The 22,934-nt window shown below is 39.6% G+C and overlaps 1 protein-coding gene across 6 annotated transcripts in view; it reads right to left on the minus strand.

Annotated features, from left to right (window-relative positions):
- LOC145539140 (uncharacterized) overlaps positions 1 to 22,934 on the minus strand; it is a 526,738-nt gene that overhangs the window by 113,332 nt on the left and 390,472 nt on the right. The window contains exon 5 of one of the 6 annotated variants that reach the window (XR_014077599.1): positions 10,492 to 12,388. The exons of the other annotated variants lie outside the window; for them this stretch is intronic. The gene's annotated coding sequence lies outside the window, so the exon portion shown is untranslated. Of the gene's footprint in view, positions 1 to 10,491; positions 12,389 to 22,934 lie in introns of those variants that run through there. 6 annotated transcript variants of the gene reach the window in all.

A 22,934-nucleotide genomic window follows, 5' to 3' on the forward strand; every position in this document is an offset into this window, starting at 1 on the left:
TCTTCTCCAACACCACACTTCAAAAGCATCAATTCTTCGGTGCTCAGCTTTCTTCACCATCCAACTCTCACATCCATACATGACCACTGGAAAAACCATAGCCTTGACTAGACGGACCTTTGTTGGCAAAGTAACGTCTCTGCTTTTAAATATGCTATCTAGGTTGGTCATAACCTTCCTTCCAAGGAGTAAGCGTCTTTTAATTTCATGGCTGCAATCACCATCTACAGTGATTTTGGAGCCCCCCAAAATAAAGTCTGACACTGTTTCCACTGTTTCCCCATCTACTTCCCATGAAGTGATGGGACCAGATGCCATTATCTTAGTTTTCTGAACGTTGAGCTTTAAGCCAACTTTTCACTCTCCTCTTTCACTTTCATCAACAGGCTCTTTAGTTCTTCTTCACTTTCTGCCTTAAGGGTGGTGTCATCTGCATATCTGAGGTTATTGATATTTCTCCCGGCAATCTTGATTCCAGCTTGTGCTTCATCCAGCCCAGTATTTCTCACGATGTACTCTGCATATATGTTAAATAAGCAGGGTGACAATATACAGCCTTGACGTACTCCTTTTCCCAGTCTGTTGTTCCATGTTCAGTTCTAACTGCTGCTTCCTGACCTGCAAACAGGTTTCTCAAGAGGCAGGTCAGATGATCTGGTATTCCCATCTCTTGAAGAATTTTCCACAGTTTATTGTGATCCACACAGTCAAAGGCTTTGGCATAGTCAATAAAGAAGAAATAGATGTTTTTCTGGAACTCTCTTGCTTTTTCGATGATCCAGCGGATACTGGCAATTTGGTCTCTGGTTCCTCTGCCTTTTCTAAAACCAGCTTGAACATCTGGAAGTTCACGGTTCACGTATTGCTGAAGCCTGGCTTGGAGAATTTTGAGCTTTACTTTACTAGCATGTGAGATGAGTGCAATTGTGCAGTAGTTTGAGCATTCTTTGGCATTGCCTTTCTTTGAAATTGGAATGAAAACTGACCTTTTCCAGTCCTGTGGCCACTGCTAAATTTTCCAGATTTGCTGGCATATTGAGTGCAGCACTTTCACAGCATCATCTTTGAGGATTTGAAATAGCTCAACTGGAATTCCATCACCTCCACTAGCTTTGTTTGTAGTGATGCTTTCTAAGGCTCACTTGACTTCACATTCCAGGATGTCTGGCTCTAGGTGAGTGATCACACCATCATGAGTATCTGGGTCATGAAGATCTTTTTTGTACAGTTCTTCTGTGTATTCTTGCCTCTTCTTCTTAATATCTTCTGCTTCTGTTAGGTCCATACCATTTCTGTCCTTTATTGAGCCCATCTTTGCATGAAATGTTCCCTTGGTTTCTCAAAGTTTTCTGAAGAGATCTCTAGTCCTCCCCATTCTGTTTTTGTCCTCTATTTCTTTGCATTGATCACTAAGAAAGGCTTTCTTATCTCTCCTTGCTATTCTTTGCAACTCTGCATTCAGATGGGAATATCTTTCTTTTTCTCCTTTGCTTTTCACTTCTCTTCTTTTCACAGTTATTTGTAAGCGCTCCTCAGACAGCCATTTTGCTTTTTTGCATTTCTTTTCCATGGGTATGGTCTTGATCCCTGTCTCCTGTACAATGTCACGAACCTCTGTCCATAATTCATCAGGCACTCTGTCTATCAGATCTAGTCCCTTAAATCTATTTCTCACTTCCACTGTATAATCATAAGGGATTTGATTTAGGTCATACTTGAATGGTCTAGTGGTTTTCCCTACTTTCTTCAATTTAAGTCTGAATTTGACAATAAGGAGTACATGATCTGAGCCACATTCTGCTCCCAGTCTTGTTTTTGCTGACTGTATAGAGCTTCTCCATTTTTGGCTGCAAAGAATATAATCAATCTGATTTCGATGTTGACCATCTGGTGATGTCCATGTGTAAAGTCTTCTCTTGTGTTGTTGGAAGAGGGTGTTTGCTATGACCAGTGCATTTTCTTGGCAAAATTCTATTAGCCTTTACCCTGCTTCATTCTGTAGTCCAAGGCCAAATTTGCCTGTTACGCCAGGTGTTAACTGACTTCCTACTTTTGCATTCCAGTCCCCTATAATGAAAAGAACATCTTTTTTGGGTGTTAATTCCAAAAGGGAGGCAGCTGCGATGGTCCACGCAGAAGCGAGGCTGGTGCAACGGTCCGCGCAGAAGCGAGGTGGCTGCAACAATCCACGCAGAAACGTGGCCGAGAGGAGCTAGCCGGGTCGGAGGCCGGGGGCGGCGGCTGAGAGGAGCTAGCCCAGGTTGGAGGCGGCCGAGAAGAGCTAGCCCGGGCCACAGGCCAGAGGCAGCAGCCGAGAGGAGCTAGCCGGGGCCGGAGGTCGGGGGCGGCAGCCGAGAGGAGCTAGCCCAGGCCGGAGGCGGCCGAGAGGAGCTAGCCCGGGCCGCAGGCCGGAGGCGGCGGCCGAGAGGAGCTAGCCAGGGCAGAGGCCAGGGGCGGCAGCCAAGAGGGGCGGCCAAGAGGAGCTAGCCCAGGCCGGAGGCCGGAGGTGGTGGCCGAGAGGAGCTAGCCGGGGCAGAGGCCAGGGGCGGAAGCTGAGAGGGGCGGCCAAGAGGAGCTAGCCCAGGCCGGAGGCCGGAGGTGGCGGCCGAGAGGAACTAGCCGGGGCCAGAGGCCGGGGGCAGCGGCCGAGAGGAGCTAGCCCAGGCCAGAGGCGGCCGAGAGGAGCTACCCCAGGCCGGAGGCCAGAGGGAGCACCTGAGAGGAGCTAGCCGGGGCCGGAGGCTGGAGGCAGTGGCCGAGAGGAGCTAGCCGGGGCCGGAAGCCGGGGGCGGCGGCCAAGAGGAGCTAGCCTGGGCCAGAGGCCGGGGGCGGTGGCTGAGAGGAGTTACCCCAGGTCCAAGGAGCAGCAGCTGCGTGGGCACAGGAGGGCCAAGAGGAGTTACTCCACATTTAAGGTCAGGAGAGGCCGTCGTGAGTAGATACCCCTCGTCCAAGGTAAGGAGCAACAGCTGCACTTTGCTGGAGCAGCCGTGAAGAGATACCCCACGTCTGAGGTAGAGAAACCCAAGTAAGAAGGTAGGTGTTGCAAGAGGGCATCAGAGGGCAGACACACTGAAACTAAAACTACAGAAAATTAGCTAATCTGATCACACGGACCACAGCCTTGTCTATCTCAATGAAACTAAGCCATGCTGCGTGGGGCCACCCAAGACGGATGGATCATGGTGGAGAGGTCTGACAGAATGTGGTCCACTGGAGAAGGGCATAGCAAACCACTTCAGTATTCTTGCCTTGAGAACCCCATGAACCGTATGAAAAGGCAAAAAGATAAGACACTGAAAGATAAACTCCCCAGGTCAGTAGGTGCCCAATATGCTACTGGAGATCAGTGGAGAAATAACTCCAGAAAGAATGATGGGATGGAGCCAAAGCAAAAACTATACCCAGCTGTGGATATGACTGGTGATAGACGCAAAGTCCGATGCTGTAAAGAGCAATATTGCATAGGAACCTGGACTATTAGGTCCATGAATCAAGGCAAATTGGAAGTGGTCAAACAGGAGATGGCAAGAGTGAACATCGACATTCTAGGAATCAGCGAACTAAGATGGACTGGAATGGGTGAATTTAACTCAGATGACCATTATATCTAGTACTGTGGGCAAGAATCCCTTAGGAGAAATGGAGTAGCCATCATGGTCAACAAAAGAGTCCAAAAGGCAGTACTTGGATGCAATCTCAAAAACGACAGAATGATCTCTGTTCGTTTCCAAGGCAAACCATTCAATATCACGGTAATCCAAGTCTATGCCCTGACCAGTAACGCTGAAGAAGCTGAACTTGAACGGTTCTATGAAGACCACTACCTTTGTTTTACACAAAATAATTAATTTGAGATGGATCATACATTTCAAAGTGCACACCAAAATCATAAAGCTTATAGAAAAAATGATTGAAGAATTTCCCCACTTTGTTTCTTAGATAAAACACACAATGCATCAACCACAACAAGAACAAAAAGATAAATTGGGTTCCATGAAAACTAAAACAGTTGCTCATACAAAACACCTGTTTAAAATGTGAAAAGGCCTGAAGAAAATATGCAGAACACTTGAATCTGGCAAAGGAATATGAAGTACATATGAAAACCTCTTGCAATAACAATAAAGAGACAGTATTTTTAAAATAGCGTAACACTTGAATAATCATGTCGCAGAGGAACCTAAGAAAGATACAGGAAATGCAAAGAAGCATGTAAAAAAGTGCTCTTTTTAGTCATTGAGACAATGCAAAGTCAAACTGCAATGAGATATCACTTCACACAAATTAGAAAGTTTATAGTTAAAATATCTGACAGCCTAAAATATTGGCTTTTGGAGCAACCAAAATTCTCATACACTGCTGGTGGAAAACTACTTGGCTATTTCTTATAACATTAAACATACATTTATCCTTTCATCTAGCAATTCCATTCCTTGGTATTTACTCAAGTAAATGAAAACATATGCCAAATAAAAGTTTCCTAGAAGAATGTTCATAGCAGTTTATTCATAATAGCTCAAAGCTAGAAACAATACAGATGTTCAACAGTAAAATGAATAGACATATAGTAGTGAATTCACAGGGTTTCCCTGGTGGCTCAGTGGTAAAAAACCCACCTGCCAGTGCAGGAGACATGGGTTCCATCCCTGGGTTGGGAAGATCCCCCGGAGAAGGAAATGGCAACCCACTCCAGTATTCTTGCCTGGGAAATCCCATAGACAGCGGAGTCTCGTGGGCTACAGTCCATGGAATCACTGAAGATTCGGACACAACTTACCCACTAAACAAAAGCAAGAAGAGTATTCACACAGTGGGATACTACTCAATAATAAAATCAATGAACTACTGATACTCAAGAACTTGGATGATTTTGAAAAAATTCCACTTATATGAATTTCTAGAACAGACAAAACTTAAGTATCATGTTAGAAATCAGAAAATAATTAGCTCTGAGGAACTAATTGACTGAGAAGAAAAAGAAAAAACAATCCTGAGGGTAGAGAATGCTCTATCTTGATAGAGGTGTGGGTCACACAGGTGAATTTTTCATATACTCTACACTCGAGATTTGGAGAAGGAAATGGCAACCCACTCCAGTATTCTTGGCTGGAGAATCCCATGGACGGAGGAACCTGACTGGCTAGAGTCCATGGGGTCACAAGAAGTCGGACACAACTGAAGCAACTGAGCACACTCAAAATTAGTGTGTCCCAATGTGTAAAAATTATACTTCAAAAAATTTTTAAATAGGAAATAAAATTTATGTCAAAAAACTACTCAAGAGCAACACATTGTAACGTTTCTGGGATGGTCAGAACCAAATTATAAGTTGGTCATTTTTAGTGACCCCATAATTCAATTTTGTCTTCTCTTTGTAAAACGTCCTTTTTGTTATCAGTCAGCAGACAAATATTTGGTGAGCATTCACTATAGATGAAGCACTGTAATCTCAGGTTTCCCGTATGTGATCTACAACAGCAGATAGCTAATGAATTAAGTTACAAGAACATCATACGCATCCTCTTCTCTACCATTTGTAAGAAAATTCAAAAAGTTAATATGGAAGAAAAAAATTTGCAGTTAGAAATTTTTCAGTGATAAAACAACTGGGGAGATGTTTTTTGCTTTGGGAAACTCCTAGCCCTCATGAAAGGTCTCAAGTCTTACCGTCTTCACATTGAATCCTTTCCAACACTCGAAGAGTTTGATGGAAATACAAAAACAAAACAGGATTCATTCACAGTAGTTGTACTTTACTGTGTCATGTAGAGCATGCATCCCAGCAGTTTAAGTGTCATCAGAAAAGCTTGATAAATATGCAGATTTTTGAGACCTAATCTTGGAGATTCTATTTTAGCAAGACTCTGTAGCCAAGTTCTTAAAATAGCATTACAGAGAGCTCGAATTTAGAAAGAAATATGCAAAAACTCTGTGAAAAAAGAGAAAGGTCTATACGAGAGATTACTATAAACTATTTATGTACCCACACGCTTCATATATTGAAAATTACCCCACAATGCGATGGTACTTAGAGGCAGACCCTTTGGGAGTGATAAGATCATGAGGATGGAGCCCTCATGAATAAGAATTGTACCCTTATAAAGGGGAGCCCAGAGAGGTCCCTTGCCCCTTTCCACCATATGAAAACACAGATGGTTATCTATGAACCAGGAAACAAGCCCTCAATAGAAAATGAACCTGCCACCTCCTTGGTCTTGGACTTTACAGCATCCGGAACTGTGAGAAGTAGATTTCTGTTGTTTGTAAGCCACCTAGCCTATTTTCCCAGTATTTTCTTTTAGAAATCCAAATAAATTAAGATGGAGATCAGCATAGGCAAAAAAGCATGACTGTAGGAATGATTTCTCTCTTCCAAGAATATCATTTCTCTCTTGGTTCTTTTGTCTTTTCTTCAGCCTCCATGGACCCATGGTTGTCACTTTACTGCAAGACCTGTGTTCTCAGTCATTCAGTTGTGTCTAAGTCTTTGTGACCTTTGGACTGTAGCCTGCCAGGTTCCTCTGTCCATGGAATTTCCAGGCAAGAACAGTGGAAGCTGGTTGCCATTTCCTCCTTCAGGGCATCTTCCTGACCCAGGGATCAAACCCATGTCTCTTGTGTCTCCAGCATTGGCAGGTGGATTCTTCACCACTGTGCAACCTGAGAAGCCCACTGCCAGACTCAGAAGTGGACAAAAACTCCTTTCCCATCTTGTTCCTTCTTCAAAAACAAAAGCTAAACTTTGAAAATAATTTTACTAGAAACTAAGGAGAAAATAAAGGAAATGCAAATTTAGAAAAGGCTTAGCTTAATAAGATACAGATTTCCAACCCAAACATGAATTGAAACCACAAGTTAACTGGTCCAGCTTACCAGCATTCAGGCCACAGTTTTACTCACTTCCTCCAACACATTCTACTGATTAGAGATTTGCTTATGTTGGGGAAAAAAAAAAAAAACCACTCCTTTTAAACTTACAAATTACTCCTTATGGAGGTCGAAACTATCATAAATTTTAATCAGATAATCTTGTGTTGTTTTGCTTTTTTTCCCTAACACAGAGTTGAAATAATTGGAAAGGAGCAGAGTTAAATATTCAATTTCAGAACAAGAAATGCAGTAGGATAACAAGTCATAGCCTGAGCTTTTAGCAACTTCTATGCCCATGCTGGACTACCCAAGTAGCTCAGACAGTCAAGAACCAGCCTGTAGTGCAGGAGATGTGGGTTCAATCCCTGGGTCAGAAAGATCCCCTAGAGGAGGGTATGGCAACCCACTCCAGAATTCTTGCCTGGAGAATTCCATGGACAGAGGAGTCTGGCGGGCTACAGTCCATGGGTCACAAAGAGTCAGGCATGATTGACTGACTAGCATACACACACACACGTGCCTGTGCTGGAGGCCCAGAGTGTTCTTTCCAAAGGAACTTATCCTTCTTTTTTTCAGTCAGTCTCTCTTTTAATTCTCTGCCTTTAAACACACTCCCTTTAGTCTCCTGGATTCTTTTTCTCTCCTGGAGTTTTCATTCTCTTTGCATGGCCCTCTCCGGAACCAATGACACAGTTGGCCAGTCTGTAACTTGGCAATAAGTTACTCCCCTGGAAGATTCCTCTATTTTGATTGGCTTTAATTTCTACATTCTGGCCTTTCCCCTGATCATGGCCTAGACTCTACAAACACTGCACTGAAGCTTAGTTTGTCCTCAAGGATCCTCCTTGTTTGGAAGTTGATGTAGATGCATGAGAACATGAACCATAGAACTCTGGACAAGGAGGAGCATGTGACTATGTGAGTAAGGGGCATGTGTGGAGATTCTAAGTTGAAAAGGAACAAAGAAAGCAAAGAGGGAGAGTGATAAAATTTTGTCTGACCCTGGGAATTCTTGGGTTGTCCAAAAAGTCCATTTGGGTTTTTCCATTAAAAAATCTGAATGAACTTTTTGGCCAATCCAATACATCTGCTCACAGCACTTATCAAATCATCTTGCTTTCTCTAATAACATGAATGCGAGGTTCTGGCTGCAGGGCTATTTAAAGTAATACTTAAAGATCCTTAAAAGATCCTCTTTGCTTTTCCTCTGTCATCTTGAACAGACCTTCTTTTTCTCATTCTCAAGATATAACCCTCGGCTTTCTGCTCTTTACACTTTCTGCCCTATTTAAATCATTCTTCCATTTACACATTTTCAAATTCTGTCTCTGTGCCTCTGATTTCTAACTCTGTAACGTACAATCAGTACTATCCCTTCCACTCTCTTTCTTTCCTTAAAAATAAATGTCACTTGAACTGTGGCTCCCAATAGCTACTTTCCTCCTGCTGATATGATTATTTGCTGACAAATTTTTTGGAAAGTCTAGGATTATTTGCTGACAAAATTATTTAAAAGACTTTGCATCCAAAGCACATGTTTTCTTTGCCCCAGTTTCTTAACATACTACCATCTGGTTTCTGTTCCTGCTTTATTCCCCTATTCAATCTCTCTTAGACCTCTTTGCTACATTAAAAACTATGAAGGCTGCTTCATTAAAGACCATGAAGAACTTTTAGTAAATTTCCTTCCTTCCTGAGTTGCTAAGACCAAGTGGATCAGGGTATATAATGAAGAAAAATAGTATTGCATTGGCCAAAAATTTCGTTCAGGTTTCCCATAAGCTGGTATGGAAAAGCTCAAACAAACTTTTTGGCCAACCCAATATTAGCAAGGCTCTGTATCAGTTGGAAAACTTCTCCCCACACAATTAAAGTTAATACAATTTTATAGAGGTCCTACTATCTCCAAGACACTTTATTTAAATGCTAGAGAAATAAAGGTAGAAGAAAAATAATGAGTTGCCGTGTTCCTGAATAACTGATGAATTGTTGGAAAAGACTAAAAAAAAAATAATGTAAGATTTATCTGAGTGAACATGAGTTCTAAAACTCCATTTGCAAAGGCCTAATAGGTACTTCATACACTAAAATGCATGTTGAAATGTGTATTGAGCAAGTTGGTTCATACATTGTATGCACCTGCTCTTTTCTACCAATGAAGAGAGATTACCTGTGTGACTTATGACAATAACAAACAAGGGATGAACATCCTACGAAATACTTGATAGATTTCTGTGTGGCTTATAACAAAGTACAGGTATTATCTTAGAGATTCAAATGGACACTTTCTGACATTTATAAACAGTCATTGAATTACATTATTGATTATAATATCAGTAATTATTGGCTTTTTAAAGAAAACATAAAGCTTCAGACAAATTAGCTTAAAACCATGAAGCTTCAACACTATTGTCACTTTGGGCCAGATCATCCTTTCCTGTCAGAGACTGCCAATATTATAGGATCTTTAGCAGCACATCTGGCGTCTACCTACTAAATGCTGGTAGCACCCTCTTCTTTCCAGAATGACAATCAGAACTGTCTCTAGACATTGTCAGATGTCCCCTGGAGGAAGCACAAACTTGTCCCCAGCTTTGCACCACTTGTGTGGATGGGATCACATAATAGGGAGAAGTCCAAAGCTTGCTTTTAAATACAGAAACAAACAAACAAAAAATCTAGAATACATAATTTTATGATAATTTTCTATTTTTAAATTTCAGAAATACATTTTCCAATTTTAGGTATTTTTAGAAAATGTATATAATGAGGACAAATCGCATTAAGCAAACTAGTTCAACAGCTTTAGCACCTCTTTGTACATTTCCTACTTTAAACAACATAGATTTTCCACATTATGAGATCCTTCAACATAATGTGTGCGTGCTAAGTCAGTTCAGTGGTATTCAACTCTTTGTGAACCTATGGACTATAGCCTACCAGTTTCCTCTGTCCTTGGTATTCTCCAGGCAAGAATGCTGGAGTGGGTTGCCATGCCCTTCTCTAGGGGACCTTCCTGACTCAAGGATCAAACCTGTGCCTCCTACATCTCTTGCATTGGCAAGCAAGTTCTTTACCACTAGTGCCACCTGGGAAGCTCCGTCAACATAATATTAAGAGGTAAATTTAAAATAATCTTAATCATATAGGACTTTATAAATCTCTAAACTGTGGGATGTTCCATTATGTATATATTTTTAAACAGCATAGTTTCTGCTCATTTATGCTTTAAATTCATTATCATTTTTTTTCACTTATACCAGTTAATTTCAATAGTGATGTTCTGATAACCTCAAAAAACTGAGGTAAATTTTCAGTTACTTGTAAAGATACTACTTTCTCATGAAACATAAATCTGGCTATAAAAATAAAATAGTGAAATAATTATCCTACTTCTGACAATGAGAGAGAAGTAATTATTCATTAATATTACTTTTGAGATACCAGTGATAATGATGTAAACTATATTTTAAATTTCATGTCCTGGTCATCACCATACTAGCTCTAAGTCAGGCTTTTATCCCATACTTAAAGAAACAGCAGGGGTTATGTTTCTCAGATTTTGCTACCTCAATTTTTTTCAACTGGTAATGATAACTCAAAATGACTAGGATTTTCAGTGGGGTGGGAGGAATTAAACACATGTACTTCCAGGAAGGAGTTCACAAATTCTCAACTGTGGTTGCACATGAGTACCTCTTTGATGTTCAATACTGACAGCTAGATCTCATCCCTGGGGAATTTAATTTGTCTGGGGAGGGGCCTGGCCATAGTGTTATTTAGAACTCTCTAATATATAGTCAGGACTGAGACATTTTGCTAGATGAGAATATAGCTCAACTATAAACAAACTATGTGTAAGTTTAAAAGATCCTTTGCTTAATTTTCATGGACTCTTTTTTAACTAACTCTTTGGAAGTGGAAGTGAAAGTCGCTCAGTTGTGTCCAACTCTCTGCGCCATGGACTACACAGTCCGTGGAATTCTCCAGGCCAGAATACTGCAGTGGGTAGCCTTTCCCTCCTCCAGGGGTTCTTCCCAACCCAGGGATTGAACCCAGGTCTCCCACATTGCAGGTGGATTCTTTACCAGCTGAGCCATAAGGGAAGCCCAAGAACACTGGAGTGGGTAGCCTATCCCTTCTCCAGAAGATCTTCCCGACCCAGGAATTGAACTAGGGTCTCCTGCATTGCAGGTAGATTCTTTACCAACTGAGCTATCAAGGAAGCCCAATAGCTCTTTATTAAACTATATTTATAACATGCCATTTAGAAACTAACACAATGGAAGAGCAGGTTCAGCCATTTCTATAAGGTGCATTATTAGTGGGGAGTGATCTCATATTATCTTCCGGCAAAGTTCATGGTGGAAGGATAAGCTGGACTATAGGATATGACTGCCATAGTGCCATTTCTTTCTCTTTTTAAATTAATTTTATTGGGTTATAGTTATTTTACAATGTTGTGTTAGTTTCTGCTGTATAACCAAGTGGATCAGCTACACATACATATATAGCCCCTCTTTTTTGGATTTCCTTCCCATTTAGGTTACCAGAGTTTCACGGACCTTCTTTGAGGGAACATCTCAAGAAAGAATTGTCCAGGAAGCAAAGGTCTCTTCACTCCTGTTCTCTCCTCTCCTCTCTCGTTCTCTCTCTTTCTCCCATTCCCACCACAAAGATGGAACCCCAATAAAAAAAGATTCTTTCCAATGGAGCATTGGAAAGATTTGTGTGGGACAAGATGCTTTCTTTAACATTACCCTTTAATCTGGGAAGATGAAGCCCAGTGTCATTATCAGCAAGAAATTTCCCAGAAGTGTGTGGACAAACACAAAAGTCTGTGTCTCTGAGAATGGATTTGGGGGATTTCTCTAGCCCACGGGTCCATCTAAGACCCTGAACAGTTCTGCCTTGGTGGGCTATGTATTTCAGACCCCAAAGGTTGCTCTGAGAGCCTAACTGTACTAGCTGCTATGTCAGCTTCAAATCCTATTTTATACATGCTCCAGACTGCACATGCTCCCAATCCTATTTTACACATGTGCCAGGCACAGAAGCCTGGCGTGCTGCAGTCCATGGGGTCACCAAGAGTCAGACATGACTGAGCGACTGAACAACAACAACCAGACTACAAAGCCCCTTCCTTGTAGGATTGTAGGGCTGCACTAAATTTGCTTGATATTTCTACCTTTCTTTTCTCATCTGCAAAGTGAAATAGACTAGATAATGATCAAAATTGATTTCTGCTACAATAATTTACATTCTTTCTTTGCAAGATTTTTTAAAAAGTGGTTAATTACTATTATTAGCTTTGAAATCCCAATGACATAAAAGGTCTTGGATGTTCCTCTATCTTCCAAGATAACCATGGAGCCTCATATTCTCCTCCTCCTCTTCTTCCAGTTGCGTTTTGCTTTGGCATTTCCTTCTCTGAGATAGGGCAATAGATTACTACCTTTCCATAGAAGGACATTAATGGGGTTAGTGCAAAGCACAGAAGATGAGGAGTAACAACCTAGGTAACAAAAAAGAGAGAGGAGGAAGTGAGATCATAGACACCGAATGCACATAATTCTTGAAGACTGGACTTACACTAATGAGGTGTCAGCAAGGTCAAGTAGATAAGTACTAAACTTGGAGGTTTCTGGTTACATGGGCATTTGAGTTTGTAAATGGATTTCAGCTCTCGTCCAGCCCTCAACCTCAGAAAGCTGCCGCCACAGGCTCCCCTGGTGCTTGACAGCTCCCCTTAGCCCTTCTCCTTCTGCAGAGAGTCATGAATAATAACGCCCCATGGCCCCTGTAAAGCAGCCCCTCCCCCTCACTTAAACAGACCCAAATTCCATGGAGAAGAAGACATTATGACCATTATGACAGCGTTGCAATCAATCCCCTCACTGCTGAAGAAGTTAAATCCACATGACCTATATTCATGTACAGCTTAGCTCAGGTGGAAAGATGAAGACGTGTGACAGTGAGTCATGCTGTAAATACAGGAGTTCATAAATAAATAAAATCCCTGCAGGTGGAAAACTCAGAACTGAAATAAAAGTGTCTGATAAAATGAAAAAAACAAGAATAGTTAGAATCAAAATATAAAAGTCTGGGGAACTGAGATAACAATTTTTTTTCCAATATCTGAAATATATTTTTGCTCTGGACCGAACACATAAGGGAGGATGCACCAGAGGCTGAGTGATAGATGCACCCTGAATTGGGGGACTTCAATAATAATTCTGCTTTGGTTGACTCCTTGCAAAAATAAGATATACTAATTGTAAAAGAAGTTCAAAAATTAATGACTAAAAATTCTTATTTTAGCCCCCAAATCCTGGTCTCTAACAGTTTACAAACTGTGACACTGTGTGCAACAAATTCACACATATACACAAACACACACACACACATGCAGTTGTTCCTTGAACAACATAGATTTAACAGATTGGGTCCAGTTACACACAGATTTTTTTTTTTCAGTAGTAAATAATACATGAACTGTCAACTTCCAGATGTTCAAGCTGGTTTTAGAAGAGGCAGAGGAACCAGAGATCAAATTGCCAACATCCTCTGGATCATCAAAAAAGCAAGAGAGTTCCAGAAAAACATCTATTTCTGCTTTATTGACTATGCCAAAGCCTTTGACTGTATGGACCACAATAAACTGTGGAAACTTCTTAAGGAGATGGGAATACCAGACCACCTGATCTACCTCTTAAGAAATCTGTATGCAGTTCAGGAAACAACAGTTAGAACTGGACATGGAACAACAGACTGGTTCCAAATAGGAAAAGGAGTATGTCAAGGCTGTATATTGTCCCCCTGCAGCTTATTTAACTTATATGCAGAGTACATCGTGAGAAACGCTGGGCTGGAGGAAGCACAAGCTGGAATCAAGATTGCCGGGAGAAATATCCAATAACCTCAGATATGCAGATGACAGCACCCTTATGGCAGAAAGTGAAGAAGAACGAAAGAGCCTCTTGATGAAAGTGAAAGAGGAGAGTGAACAAGTTGGCTTAAAGCTCAACATTCAGAAAACTAAGATCATGGCATCCGGTCCCATCACTTCATGGGAAATAGATAGGGAAACAGTGGAAATAGTGTCAGACTTTATTTTTCTGGGCTCCAAAATCACTGCAGATGGCGATTGCAGCCATGAAATTAAAAGCATCTTACTCCTTGGAAGGAGAAGGCAATGGCAACCCACTCCAGTACTCTTGCCTGGAAAATCCCATGGATGGAGGAGCCTTGTAGGCTGCCGTCCATGGGGTCGCTAGGAGTCGGACATGACTGAGCGACTTCACTTTCATGCACTGGAGAAGGAACTGGCAACCCACTCCAGTATTCTTGCTTGGAGAATCTCTGGGACGGGGGAGCCTGGTGGGCTACCGTCTGTGGGGTTGCACACAGTCGGACACAACTGAAGCAACTTAGCAGCAGCAGCAACTCCTTGGAAGGAAAGTTATGACCAACCTAGACAGCATATTAAAAAGCAGAGACATTACCTTGCCAACAAAGGTCCGTTTAGTCAAGGCTATGGTTTTTCCAGTGGCCATGTATGGATGTGAGAGTTGGACTATAAAGAAAGCTGAGTGCCGAAGTATTGATGCTTTTGAACTATAGTGTTGGAGATGACTCTTGAGAGTCCCTTGGACTGCAAGGAGATCCAACCAGTCCATCCTAAAGGAGATTAGTCCTGGGTGTTCATTGGAAGGACTGATGTTGAAGCTGAAACTCCAATACTTTGGCCACCTGATGCGAAGAGCTTACTCATTGGAAAAGACCCTGATGCTGGGAAAGATTGAGGGCAGGAGGAGAAGGGAACGACAGAGGATGAGATGGTTGGATGGCATCACCGACTCGATAGACATGGGTTTGTGTGGACTCCGGGAGTTGGTGATGGACAGGGAGGCCTGGCGTACTATGGTTCATGGGGTAGCAAAGAGTCGGACACAAACGAGCAACTGAAGCGAACTGAACACAATTACTGCACAGAATGTCACTGTTCCTAAGCCTCTGACTTTTCAAGGCTCACTGTATACACATATATGTATATAAACACATATATATATCAAATATGTTTATATTTCCTGTGCAGCTACTAATATAAATGTGTATTTACATCCCTAAAATCACATAGGCTTTTGATGGAAATGCATTCGTATTTTCTATTTTAATTTCTTCTTTTTTTAATTCAATGTAGTCTAACTTCCTTGGGTTAAATCCTAACTCCATCACTTAATACACGTGTAACTTTAAGATATGCTCGAATTCTCCGAGTCTCAGCTTTTCCGTCAAGACACAGAGATAACAGTGTAACCTATTTCTTAAAGTTGTTATGAGGAGTAAATGAAGGACCATATACAAGATCTTAGGATAGTGTTGACACATCAAAGTGCTCTGAAAGCGTTAGCTATTATTTTGATAATCATCACCAACATCATCATAATCATCTTCATTGTTACACATAGTGGATGGTGTGGTACTCTGCCCAGATCCCCTCTTCAGAACACTACTGATGACTCATGACTATGCCCCTTACTGGTAGTTACCCTTGGCCACACTGAACTGCCATGAAAGTTATGCTCACATTCCAGGGTACAATCCACAGTTAATGACTCACTAATATGAGGACACAAATGCTCAGGCTTGTTAGCCTTAATTTTGACAATTCTGAAGAGTCACCCAAGATCCAGAATTCTCTGAGATCTTAGAAACCAGCTTCGCCCTTTGCTCAGTCTTGTTTTTCCTCATTTTATGATTATACATGTAACCCCTGAGATCACTCACAGGTAAAGTGCTGCATACAGTTTCCTATATCAGAATTTGAACTATATACCAACTGCTTCTTTGAGGACTGCAATTCATCCTGCTACCTCTTTTTTGTAAATTTGTCTAGGACATTTAATGAGTCATAATCTTGAAGATGTGCTTCCTGAATGGAGTGAAATTAGCATCAAATATAAGATCTGAGCAATGCAAAGAGAGAACTGTAGTGGATAGTATGGGACACAGACCAGATCCCTTATCAGGGCCAAAGTACTCACTCATGGAGGCTCAGGGTATCAGTTGTTGACAGTTTTAGCTCTACTCTGAATTAAGAATCATCCTCAGTCACAAAGAATCCCCTTGCCCAATGTTCCCTCTCAAGGAAGACCATGGCCAATGACCACATGGTGCAGGAATATGCTTCTCCACTTTACCACATTCTGTAGAACTCAGAAGGATCACCCTAGTAAGAGTTTTCAGTAATATCAATTACAGTCTTAGTTATAATTACATTGCAAGTCAGATTCTCCCTGTACGTAATCCTACTTTCTTAGTCCTTCACTCTTCAATAAACATTCTGGACATGTCTCTCCTTCTCAGAATATGTTTCCTGGGAACCTAACCTAAGCCATCCTATCATGAATACCGTTCTATGTCAGTAGATAAATATCTGTCTCATTAAAATGCTTGCATGATATTCCATTGTATTTATAATTTATAATGGCATAATTTACTTAACCAGTGAGTTAGGTCATTCTTAAGGCAACTTAGAGTAGACCTCATGATGATAGCAAGCATAGATTAAAATAACAACCAGTGAGCCAAAAATTTAACTTCTTTGTTAAATGTTTAAGAGAACTTACTGTCATTCACAATGCTTATGGTTTATTTAGCATTAACAGATTTTAATAGGAAACTGGATTTATGTTTTCCTGACAGTATTACATGGGAAAATCACTGATCCCAAGGGGTGTTGCAGTTTTTTGATGCTACTTTATTACATTAATTGGCAACTGATGGTAAGCATATGAGAGTGCATAAGTACAAACACAGCAGAACTTCTGATCTGAAGAAAATGTAAAGCTTTTTGAAGGAACTGAGTTAGGGCAGCAAAAAGAAATGCAGGTTGTTACATACCAAGGATTTTTATTTGTAGCTTTCATGTAAAATATTTGACCTTCCACCACTGACTCGTGGGAGGTCAGTGATGCTTATGGTTTAATTGAAAGCATTAGGGAGACATGATCTATTTTTGGAGGTGTTCGCTGCTACTCAAAACTTTCTTTAGCCACAGACAAAGTTGTTCTTGTTCCCTTTCCTTCCATAGCCAATGCCGAAGTGCAGTTTTAAAGAAGAGCAAGGACTAGAGAAAATACTTGTAGTTTCTGCAAACTGTATTTTCCATTCAGTCACAAGCAAGTGCTGTGTTACAACTGTCCCACATGAAGTATTTATGTCTTTAGTAGACCACACTAATGTGGAATTTTCAGGCCTAATTCATGAAAGTTGGTAGATACTAGACAAAATGTAAAATGATAGACTTTATGCCACTATGAGAATTTATGACCGTGAAGGTCATTCATTCCTAGCAAAGAAATCAGGTAGAACATGTCAGTGATTCCTTTTTGCTCTGCTTCTCATTCCTGATGGCCCACCTTCACACTCTTAACTGTGCCTTGATTTTGAGAGAGTTAAAGCTTAGGGCCCTTTAAGGAGGAAGTGAACATTTTTGCTCATGCTTTCTTTAAGCCTTGTGCAACAATGGATCTTGCCCAAGAACCGGCCTTTCTTTGGGTCTGCAACTGATGACTACACAACACAATGTCTTACTCAAGGAAATACTTTTCTTACACTCTATGCTAATAATTATAATTGCAACAAATCTTGCCTGGGAACCTGTTTCTCAGCAACAGGATATCTCACCCAGAAATACCTTGCCTGGAACTCATTTCTTCTTGGCTAATCTTGTACTGAAGTTATCTCAGGATGTATGACTTGGTAAAGGGCCTAATGGAACTCTCACAACCTCAAAGTGTTCCTTTTATCTGTACTCAGCATTTGAAAAGTAAATAATGCCTGTGGGTACTCTCCTATTCCTTTCCAATGCCTTTTGCTTGAGGCTTTCTCCATCTTTTTCATCCTAATAGAACTTTTCTTACACAAAGCTCTGAGTGACTGAGACTGTCTTTGGTCCCAGTGTTATTCTCCTTCAGAGACCACGAATCCGGTGACATCATTCACCGAACATCCTAAGCTGTCCATTTCTCACATCTGCATTCAGATATTCTCCCTGCATTACTCTCTAGTTCAGGAACCATATGTAAGATTGTCTCTCCAACATATTCATTTAGATAGCCAACTATGAAAAATGTTTTACAAATTATATCTCTGATTAAGGATTAATATACAGAACATAGGTAGAACTTTTAAAACTCAACAACAAAAAAATCAAATTACCCAATTCAATATGAGCAAAAAACTTGAACAGACATCTCTTCAAAGAAGACATACAAATGGTCACTAAGCACATATAAAGATGTTCTACATCACTAATCATTAAGGAAATGCAAGTCAATAGTACAATGAAATATCACATCATACCCATTTGAATGGTTACTATCAACAAAACAGAAAGTAAAAAGTGTTGATGACAATGTGGAAAAACTAGAATGCTTGTGTGCTACTCATAGAAATGTAAAATGGTGCAGCCACTGTGGAAAAGTATATGGTGATTCCTCGAAAAAATAAAAATAAAATTGCCATATGATCCAGCAATTCCACCTATGCTATATACTCAAAAGAATTAAAAGCAGAGCCCCAAAGAGACATTTGTATACCTCAGTTCACAGCAGCGTTATTTATAACAGCTAAAATGTGGAAGCAACTCAAAATATTCATTCACCATTACTGGGTGAATGAATAAGAAAAACATGGTACATACACACAATGGAATTCAGCATTAAAAAGAAATTAAATTCTGACACATGCTGCAACTTGGGTGAATCTGGAAGACATTATGCTAAGTAAAATGAGCCAGTTGCAAAAAGACAAACACTATGGGATTTCACCTACATGAGGTACTTAGATTGGTCACACTCTCAAAAACAGAAAGTAGAATGGCAGTTGCCTGGGCTGTGTGGAGGGAGAAATGGGGAGTTATTGTTTAATAGGTACACTTTTTAAAGGCTTTCCATTGTCATACTTTAAATTTTGAATGACTCCTTTATAGTTGTTAATTCATGTGATGCTTTTAAAAACATATCATTTATTCTATAGACTTCTAGCTGCCCGTGTGACACACATGTTTTTAGATTTATGATGTTGCCTGATTTTTTTTTTTAATTTGAGAAAAGAAAAACAAGAGTTAGATTTAACCACTGCTTCAATATTTTTTGAATGTAGCATGTAGCTAATGATTGTCCTTCTCTAAGCCTTGGTTTCCAACAACATAGCTAGAACAACAGAACAACAAAAACCTACCTCAAACTGGCTATTGGGAGAGTAAAAATATGAAAGTCACTTCATATTCCTTACCACAAAGGCAATCAACAAATTGTAGCTCTTAATAGCACTAATATTGAGCTTTCATTTTTGAGTTTCTACTTTAAATCACAGGTGAAATTACCCCATTTAATTTTGCAAAGCCAACTGAGTATAATTTATAGAAACAAAATGAAATACAGATTGAGGTAACTTATGATTACTGTTACTGTTATCATTATTATCTATAGGAGCCAGTGGTTTCTAAGGTCATGATAAAATAAAGTTGTCAGAGACAGGTAATTGGGACATAAATTATCTATTGTGATGAAGTGGTGAGAATTCAGATGCAACAGTTTATGGACTATAACTACGAAACTAAATTTGAGTCTGAGATGTTGAAATTGAACAGGACCATAGAGACAATTTCAATCACCCTTCTCCTTTTCCAGTCTTTAAGGGCTAAACCTACAGAAGTTTGCTGATTTCCTACAACTGAATAGCAGTTAACAAAACGGAAAGTAGAAACTACATTTTTCAAACTCCTGGCCCAATGCTCTTTCTAATAGTGTCATGAAAATGAAGAGAAAATTAAATTCCAAGTTATTTTCTTATCTTGCTGCCGCCGCCACAGCACAACACCAGTGAAAGGTGTGTGGGTGCATGCACTGTTGCTACCTCATGCCCAATTCTTTGTGATCATATGGGCTGTAGCCCGCCCAGCTGCTCTGTCCATGAGATTTTCCAGGCAAGAATACTGGAGTGGGTTGCCATTTCTTCCTCCAGAGGATCTTCTCGACCCAAGGATTGAACCTGTGTCTCCTGCGTCCCCTGCATCTCCTGCATTGGCAGGCAGATTCTTTATCACTGAGCCATCTGGGAAGCCCCTTGCTTATCTTACACACAGGTATACTGTATAGGATATGTCTAGATTATTCTAGAAACATCATCACTGATACATAAACAGTTGGTTATGCTTACAAATGTCTTGAAGAAACTTAAGTAGTCAAATGTCTGGGATAAAACTTATCATTTAATTGCACATTCTTAGTTAGGTATCTGGAGGGAAACCTAACGTTGTTCTCTAAAAGCATGTGGTCTAATGAGGAGGAAACCCATAAACAAATCTGTGCAATTCAACAAGGAATATGCTGAGATTTGGGTATGCATAAGGTGTCATGATTGTACACAGCAGTGATATTTATCCATGGTCAAATGATCACTTATCACCTAGACTTTTAGGTCAAGAAATTAATTTTTAAAAATAGCCAGGTATTATTCAGATAATAATAATAACTACCATCATCTTGTTTCTGTCTGCAAAAAAAAAAAAATTGTTGTTGGGAAGTAGTACTCTCTTCTTAGAAAAACAAAAGTGTGTTGATATCATTACTATAACCTTTCATCATTCTTCTGTACTCCTTAGAGAAAACAGAGAGAATCTCTTTTCTAAACCTCTAGGTAATATGACTTATATTCCTAACTTCAGAAAACACACAACTTCAGTCAAGGTTATTTTCCATGCTTTCCTTCTTTGAAAATATGAAAGAAAATTCCAGCAAGTACAAAAAAGAGAGTCAGGCAGCTGTTTGGGCTATTACTGAAAACTTACGATGCTCATCAGAATCATCTCCCTTTACTGTTAATTAAATGGAACGGGATGGATCTTCTGGAGCCATACTGAATCAGTGATTAACATATCTCACAAAAATCACCACAGTGACAATCTTATTTTCTCCCAAAGCCAACATTCTAGCCTTCTTGTAGGTTTCATGCTCTTAAGAGTCTCTACTTTCCTAATGAAAAAATAACCCTTAACGACACAACATAAGAGTTAATGATATTGCTAAATCCCCTTGGTATCTTTCAGGTCAGTGAAATGTAACAAAATATTATCATTCATTCATATCAAAAGAGACTTTTATATGAGCATTTTTCAAACTTTTAGGTTTTTATACTTTTCTTAATTGAAGCTTTCCGGAATCCATCAAAATATTAGAGAACCTACAGCAAAATCAGCATGAAAATATCTAAACTGTTGAGTCTAAACATTTGTGCAAGGAAATTCATTTTATTTACCTTATATTCTCAACACTCAACATGTACACTCTTATAAAAAGTCTTGGTGATGGAATTGAGTATAAAGGGGAAAAAAAAACTGATTAAGGAGTATTTCCACCAGAAAAAAACCCAGGAGATATTTGCATACATATAAACAATGCTTGCCCTGTATAATCAGGATGGAGGGAAGATTGGACAAAAAGGAATACATCTTAAATTCAAAAGGAAGAGGGAAAAAATGAGACGGCTGGGCTTCCTGGTGGCTCAGTCTGTAAAGAATCTGCCTGCAATGTAGGAGACCTGGGTTCAATCCCTGGGTTGGGAAGATCCCCTGGAGTAGGAAATGGCAACGCATTCCAGTATTCTTGGCCCTGGAGAATCCCCGTGGATAGATGAGCCTGGTGGGCTACAGTCCATGAGGTCTCAAATAGTCTGACACAACTGAGCAACTTAGCACAGCACAAAGCCCAATTTGCAAATTGAGTTCTGGTTTGAAATTAAGATTTGAATAAAGAGGAAACCAATACTTTTTCTTGGAGAATTCATTCATTCATTCAACAATCTTTTTGACATACCAACAGGTGCTACACATGTTCTAATTTATGTAAGTACAGCAAAGAATAAAAATAAAATCTCTGTTTTATGGACTTTATATTACAGTGGGTGGAAAGAAACAATAAACAAAACAATCCAATATCTCAGAGAAGAGAAATAAAGTCTAAGAAATGAGAGTGTGGCCAGGAGTTATGTAAATGTTATTTTTCATAGTATGATCTGAGGAGGCCTCTCAAAGCAGATCCTTAAATGAAATGAAGGATTGGAGTTTGTTGACTTATGGGGCAAATGGAGATTAAGAACTTCCTTTATGGGAACCAAAATAGTATAGAAGTATGTATGCAATTATTTTCAAATTAGGAATAAAATATAAAAAAGGAACAAGTAACAGGAAATTTTCTTATTTGTTAAGAAATGGAAAGACCCATATATATATGTATATATATATATTTATATATGGGGAATACCATGCATCTCTAATTATACATGGGTATTTTTAAAAAGTAGGTCATGGACAAAAAAATAGATTGTAGCTAAAGCAGCATTTTATAGAAGTAGTAGTAGTATTAATAATATATGTGGATATATAACGGTAATATAAAAATTATATTTCCAGATATATATGGATATATGTATGTAGGTTTATATACATAAATAAAAATAATGGAATATATAATAGATATAAATGGATATAAGGGGAACAATTTTGTGCTTTTAGAACCAATAGTTATCATCCTAATAGTGGTATGAAGATTAATTCTTGAAGGGTGTGTGTGCTGCTGTTTTTAGACCAATTTTCTTGTATCCTCTCAAAAAAATTTAAAATACATGTTATGTTTTCATTTTGAAAAAAAACATGCAGTGTAAGGTTGAGAGACAGGGAAGCATGTTCTCAGCAGCTGTGCAATGCTAGCATGTTGTGAATATTCAACAAATATTAAGTGACATTGAAATATGAATTGACAGATAATGAATCATTTTAGGGAATTATCCTGCCAAAATGTTTTGGAAGATCCAAGAAATGTTTGACAAATCCAAAGGATCCCAAGATTTGCTTTTGCTGAGATTTATTTGTTTATCTGGTGGATGGGGAGACAAGTTCTGATTTTTCATCTGACTCATTAGGTCTTTCTGTTATAGTGTAATTCATGTTCAAATCATATTACTTTAACTTTTGTTAAGCAGTTTATTTCTTA

This window comes from Giraffa tippelskirchi, chromosome 2 (genome assembly GCF_054371585.1).
Source record: "Giraffa tippelskirchi isolate mGirTip1 chromosome 2, T2T-mGirTip1v1.2.pri, whole genome shotgun sequence".
NCBI lineage: Eukaryota > Metazoa > Chordata > Mammalia > Artiodactyla > Giraffidae > Giraffa > Giraffa tippelskirchi.